The sequence below is a fragment of the Eptesicus fuscus genome, chromosome 4 (genome assembly GCF_027574615.1).
Source record: "Eptesicus fuscus isolate TK198812 chromosome 4, DD_ASM_mEF_20220401, whole genome shotgun sequence".
NCBI classification, from domain to species: domain Eukaryota; kingdom Metazoa; phylum Chordata; class Mammalia; order Chiroptera; family Vespertilionidae; genus Eptesicus; species Eptesicus fuscus.
The window spans coordinates 3,379,008-3,385,746 of NC_072476.1; positions in this window are offsets into that span (position 1 = coordinate 3,379,008).

Below are 6,739 nucleotides of genomic sequence, written 5' to 3' on the forward strand. Positions count from 1 at the left end.
TCAGGAATCCAGGAAAGAGCCAAACTTGGGAGCAAGCTTACTCACTGGGTTCCCACACTTAGTCAATGCCATGCCACCGAGGCCTAAACCCACTTGGCTAGCAGTTTAACCAAGTGTTCTCAGCCACTTGAGATCTCCTTTGACTCTCCAGAAGTTTCAAGATCTCCTGCCACCTCTCATGACTGGGTTCCCGAGTTCATGTCCCTGACACTGATCTCTAAATCCCAGAAACTCCAGAGAAGTATTACATTAAGTTCCAAGGAGTATAAATAAATTTTAGAAAAGTGATACCCCAGAGAAACCAAAATAAGAGTGTTTTATTGAAACAACTATCAACTGCAAGCACCAAAGAAGGCAAAAGGAGGGAAATTATAGAAGACTAGATGTTTTGCAAAGCAAAGTTGACTCTGATTTTGCTTTGTGGGAAACACCCCTTCCTCACTCTCAGCACCTGTGTTTTGGGTGAAGCTGGTTCTACTCAAAGGTGGAGCATGCAATCTAAACCTGAGCTGCTCAGAGCATTCCATTATTCTGATAATGGTGTTCAATTAGGGCTGCAACGTACCTCAGGCAAAATAATAAGGCCCGATTTGTACCATTCATAACTAATCCTGCAATCTATGCTTGTACTTCCAGTCCTGCTGGACTTAGCTACGTACATGTGAGGGCCGGAGCTAATACAGTCATCTTCAGACTGCACAGCACAGAGAATGGCATGAACACTGAGAAAGTAGAGCCAAGACCTAAAGGCAGAGAAACCAGGTCCTGCTGACGTCTTTGGAATCCAGGTTTAAGCTGGGCCTAAAGCCAAACTCCCCAGGACATGAAATAATTTATTCCGTTCTTAAACCTAAGTTAGATCAGAGTTGTTTGTTTCTGATACTTGCAAGATACACTCCTAACTGAGTTACAAATAGGTACTAGAGGTGGATTTTTTCAGATGATGAAGGCTAAAATGTAGGATGGGCAAGGGCCAAGTAGGTGGAATATAGGTCAGTGAAAACCCTTCTGAAACGTTGGCAAGAATTTTCACCTATTAGCACAAATTCTGGTTAAACTCTCTCCAGGGGAAGGTTTTTATTGGCTGGCTTCAGAAGCATGCCCTTTCTGGAACCAACTATGGCCATAGAGAGAAATGTTGTGATTGGCGCTGAGAATGGGGTTCCTACCAGAATCACATGGACGAAGAGTAGGGGAAGATGATTCCTCAAAGGAAAGGGTAGACTCTGTTGCCAGTAGAAAGTAGAATGGATTTCATGCAGGAGAAACAGATTCCGTCCAGAACTCTCCTGTGGTCGTCATCTTGTGTGTACTTTCAATAAGCCCCCATCATCATAGGTAATCTGTGCATGTCTCTTGATCCTTAAAGAATCTGATTAATTTAAAAAATGTTTCTTGCCCAGCCAGCATGGCCCAGTGGTTGAACATTGATCTATGAACCAGGAGGTCCCTGGTTCAATTCCTGGTCAGGGCATTGTCTGCGTTAGGGGCTCGATTCTCCAGTAGAGGGCATGCAGGAGGCAGCCAGTCAATGATTTTCTCTCATCATTGATGTTTCTATGTCTCTCTCCCTCTCTCTTCCTCTCTGAAATCAATTTTTAAAATATTTTTAAATGTTTCTTACATTAGGAAAATGATGCTACGTTTGTCAGAAGCATGTGTGCCCTCTTGGAGAAAGAAAGTATCCTGGAAAATAGATGTAACCAAAAACCAAGGACTTGCAGAGAAGGCCACAGCGAGAGTAGTAGGAGATGGGGAGGTTTGAGAGGGCTGGCCCAGCATTCTTGGGCAGCAGCTGAAGTTCTGGAGGGATATCTCAGCTGTGGGGGGTTCCCCCTAAGAAATGTGGGGTCTAAACCCCAAGCCGGGCTCCCCAGCCCAGAGCACCAGAACCAGGAAAGGCACCCACATAACATCTGCCTGTGAAAAGCAGCAGGGTTTCTGTCCACCAGGGAGAAATGGTGAGAAATGCAGGCAGCCTCTTGAAGAGCCAACGCACAAAATTTTGTTTGCAGCTCCTCACCCTGGGGTTTGGCAGAGAAGGGGCAGAGCAGACTAAAGCTGTGTGAGGAGAGTCAGGGGTTGGTGGCTCTGAGGAGGTCAGCTGCCAGGATCCCTGTGCTGAGTCATTCCCCCATGCTGCAGACGCCATCTTTCTCAGACAGAGCATTCCCTTCCATGCAGCATTAGCCTGGGGGAAGCAATAGCCCCACCCCTTGGAAGCCCTCTCACCCCACCCTGTGGAGCTCACACCCTGCTGAGTATAGCCCCGGACCCTTTAAGTGACAGCCTAATAGACAGCCTGCAGGCAGAGGTGGATCTCTGGATGCTTTGAGACTTTTGCTGGCCTGCCCTGGGCCCTGTGCTAGGAAAAGCAGACCTTGGTGCACAGCTAGGTTCTTCCCTCACACACCCAGCCCCAGCAGAGCGAGCCATAGCTGTGGATCGCTGATAGCTCCAAACAGGCTGCCCTGGGTCAGTCACAGACATCGCCTGCACCAGAGTCCCTCTGAAGAGGCCCAGAACCAATACTCCCAGTGGCCATCTTCAGACAACTACAGAGCAGGGTCCAATTAGCTTCATAAGCAGCATATCCACAGGGAGATCTCAGTGGGGACCAAACCTGCTGAGGCAATTCCGCTTCCTGTGATCAGCACCTGCACAGCAGCCTGCATGCTGTGCTGGGGTGCGCCTCACTGTCAGCCAGCCTGAGGTGGATCCCACGCATGAAAAAGCCAATGGCAATCAAGACTTAATTACAACAGGAGGGCCCACACAATACACACACGGTCATTCTTAGAAAATATAACCAAATTTGCCTCTTTAATACTACAACAGTTGATGCTATTGCCCCCAGGTAAGATTATACACACAAATAGTATCCAGGTCACTGGGTCTGATTAATGAATGAGAACAAGCATGTCAAACTCATGGCCCGTGGGCCGCATGCAACCCACAATGAATATTTTTGCGGCCCAGCCAATATAACGGTATGCAAGAAACATTTTAATAAAAATTTTGTAACTTAATTTTTACAATATCCTATTATACACAACTAGAGGCCCGATGCACAAAGATTCATGCAAGAATGGGCCTTCCTTCTCCTGGCTGCCGGCACCACCTTCGCTCCGGCCAGGAGCCACCTTTCCACCTTCCCACATTGCCCAGAGGTCCGGAGCTGCTGGGGTGGTGCGGAATGCCTGTGTCGTCGCCATGGTGACGAAGCAAGCATCCTGCCCCGCCCCTGGCTGCTCGGTACCTGTGTATGCAAATTAACCTGCCATCTTTGTTGGGTTAATTTGCATACTCACTCCTGATTGGCGGGTGGGCATCTCGAAGGTACGGTCAATTTGCATCTTTCTCTTTTATTAGTGTAGATTATTAATCATAAACTACAATGTTTGCTAATGACTGATTACTATAATTGTGTTGCATTCATTTCCCTTAAATACAGGTGTACCATTTCTCTCCACTAATACTAGCAGTGAATATTTTAGCAGCCAATTGCCACATCATTAGTCTTGGAATGACTTGTTTGGTGTGTGCAACAGGCAATATTTCGCTTTTGGAGAACAAGAAAAATGGGTTTATTTGCATTACGCTTATTTGTACAGTAATTTGTGCAGTTATTCAGTGTCTGCTAAGTTAATGTTCAAGAAAAAATATTAATTTTTATTGAAATGTTCTATTATTTTATGTTAACAATTATTCATTTATTTCAGCCCTTTGTATTCAGCATGTCTCTATCAAAATAAACCTACGTTTCTATGAAAATTGAAGCTTTTGTTTTTTTTGCGGCCCACATACACTTACACCTTGTTTATTTGGCCTATGTTAGCCTTTGAGTTTGACATGCTTGAATTAGAATGAGCCCTGGCCCAGTGACTCATTCTTGGTTGGTTTGGTCATATACCAAAAGGTTGCAGGTTCGATCCCCAGTCAGGGTGCATATGGGAGGCAATCAATCAATGTTTCTCTCTCATATCGATGTTTCTCTCTCATATCGATGTTTCTTTCTATCTCTCTCCCTTCCTCTCTCTCTAAAATCAATAAGAACATATCCTTGGGTGAGGATTAGAATAAATAAATATGAATGACCTTTTATCATGCCGCCACCCCTCTTGAGCCCAGCAAGTCACAGAAGACCTTATTGATAACTTCTGGAATCTTACTGTTTTATTACATAACTAGAGGCCCAGTGCACAAAATTCATGCACGGGTAGGGTCCGTAGTGGCTGCTGGCTGCTGGCTGGGGCCTCCCTTCCTGTGGTTGGCTGGCCGGCCCCACCCCCAATTGGGGTGGGGTGGGCGATTGGGGATGGGACTGGCCGGGGGGAGGGGCCACAGGCAGTTGGCAGGCCGGCCCCGCCCCCTAGTCGAATTCTCATACTCCTGGTTGAACTCCCGGTCGAGGGGACAATTTGCATATTAGGATTTTATTATATAGGACATCAATGTGAGCCTAGAAATTTGAGTCCCATTGAGGCCTCACCAAGATTTTATAACAAGCTGCAGGTCCTGTAGAGATAAATTGGTAAACTTTGGGTCTTACTGAGATAAATAAAGAGGTCCAGGATTAAAGACAATCACAGTTCCAATTCCCCTCTTCCCTTTTAGTAGAGCAGGGTCCTCACTGGTGTCATCAGGCAGAGAAAAACCGTTACCAGGAAATTTGTAGATCCTACATCTGGGACTGGATTTGGAATACACTCACTTTAAGGAACAGAAGACGGCACCTCCCCCCCATCCATGTGGGAAGATAGAATTTTTATCCTCTCTATTAGTTGGGACTCTTGGTTTCCAGTGAGAGAAACTGAATTTAACATATCTTAAGCACTATAGCAAATTTATTGGCTCATGTGACTAAAAAATCCAGGAGGTAGACTCAGCTCTAGGTAGTACTGGGTGCAAAGACATGCATTTTATCATCAGAGCTGGAACCCTCTCCATCTCTCAGCTCTGCTTTTCTTTGTGTTGGCTTCACTCCCAAACCTCATGTGATAACCTCTTAATCATTTCTTAGTTTAGCTTTCACTAACGTGAGTCTGTTTTTGTTACTTGAAACCAAAGGACTTTACCAAGACTAATTCCAGTCCCAGAACTCCTGTAGCATCCCGAAAGAAGGAGCTGATGTTGAATGTTGGTGGTTTTAGTTCTCAGGAGCTGGCCCCTGCTGGCGGCATTTCCTCGGCTCAGAGCTCTTCTCTCCATAGCGTACAGGTGAGGCTGAGCCTGCCATTGGTCCCAATAGTCCTGAAATGCTTGGGTCTTTCAAGGCCTCTGTCTGAGTGAAGTTGTGTCAGTTATCAATGCCACAGCAACGCTGCATGATGGGTCCACTGGGAGGTCCATTAGGCGATTCTGCTTATCTTGATTGGGTTTGATACCTAGGAAACAGTGAAGGAGGAACTGTACGGTTAGGAAGTATTGAAAAGATGGGAAACTTTGCGATTTTAAGTGGGTAGGCTTGAAGGAGGCAAGAGGATGATCCATGTGATTATCTGAGTGTGTGTATGTGGAGAGAGAGAGAGGAATTTCAAAGAGAGTGAGCACCAGTAACAAGCCCTGAGGCAGGATGTGCCAGGTATACGCAAGGAACAACCCGAGGCCAATGAGAAAAGCTGACTGAGTCAGAGTAAGGTGGAGGAGATAACAGGGTCAGGTCACAAGGGCCATGACAATGACCGTAAGGGCTTTGGCTTTTACTCTGAATGAAGAAATCACTGAACAGGTGTAAACAGAGGAGTGATGCCCGGGCCGGTGTGGCTCAGTTGGTTGGAGTGCCATGCCATGCACCAAAGGGTCACCAGTTCAATTCCTGGTCAGGGCACATGCAGGAGGCAACCAATTGCTGTTTCTCTCTCACACCGATGCTTCTCTTTCTCCCTGTCTCTCTCCCTCCCTCCCTCCCTTTCTCTTTCTCTAAAAGCAATAAAAACATATCCTTAGGTGTCCCTCTTTCTCTCCCCCCCCCCACTTCATTCTCCTGCTCCCTAAAAGTGCTTTCTCTAAGACTGTACTCCCAGTCCAGATATATTCTTGGCCACGTCTATCTCCGTGTCATTTTCTACGTGCCGAGCCCCTCATCTAGGTCTGCAGCCCAGACTGCTCCACAGAGCTCCATTTTCCATCTGTCAGTTACGTATTCCCATATGTCTTACTGGTACTTGAAATAATGAGCTTTTCTTTAAATTGCCCTCCAAAAATCTGAACCACTTTCCACTCTGCTGAGCAAGTAGCACTTGTTACTCAGAGTGTGGTCCTCCAACCAGCAACAGAAGCATCTCCTGGGAAGTCGGAAATGCAGCTTTCCGAGCCCCATGCCCGCTAAATTAGAACCTGCATTTTAACATGACCCGCAGGTGATGGAATGCACAGGTGAGGCTGAGACGCTCTGAGCGAGAACAGATGCCTTCCCCTCTCGCTCCTGTTTCCTCTCTACTCAAAGCCCAAGGTGGCTCTATGGTCCCTCGCAGTTGCAATTTTTAGGCTCCTTTCTTGCAGATGCATGCCGAGTCCCTATAAAAAGGCAGCTGACGAAATCAAAGGACGAGCCGTCTGGCTGAACAACCCTGTTGCCAGCAGCTGGACTCAGGTAGCCAGGTCAGGAGGAAGCCCTAGATAAGCCTGCTGGGGGTTTCCTGGTGCTGGGCAGCCTGGCAGCCCACGGCACGAGAGTGACTGGCGCTGGGAAGTAACCGGGCGGCAGGAGGCGCTGCGATTAGCCTGGAGACGGTGC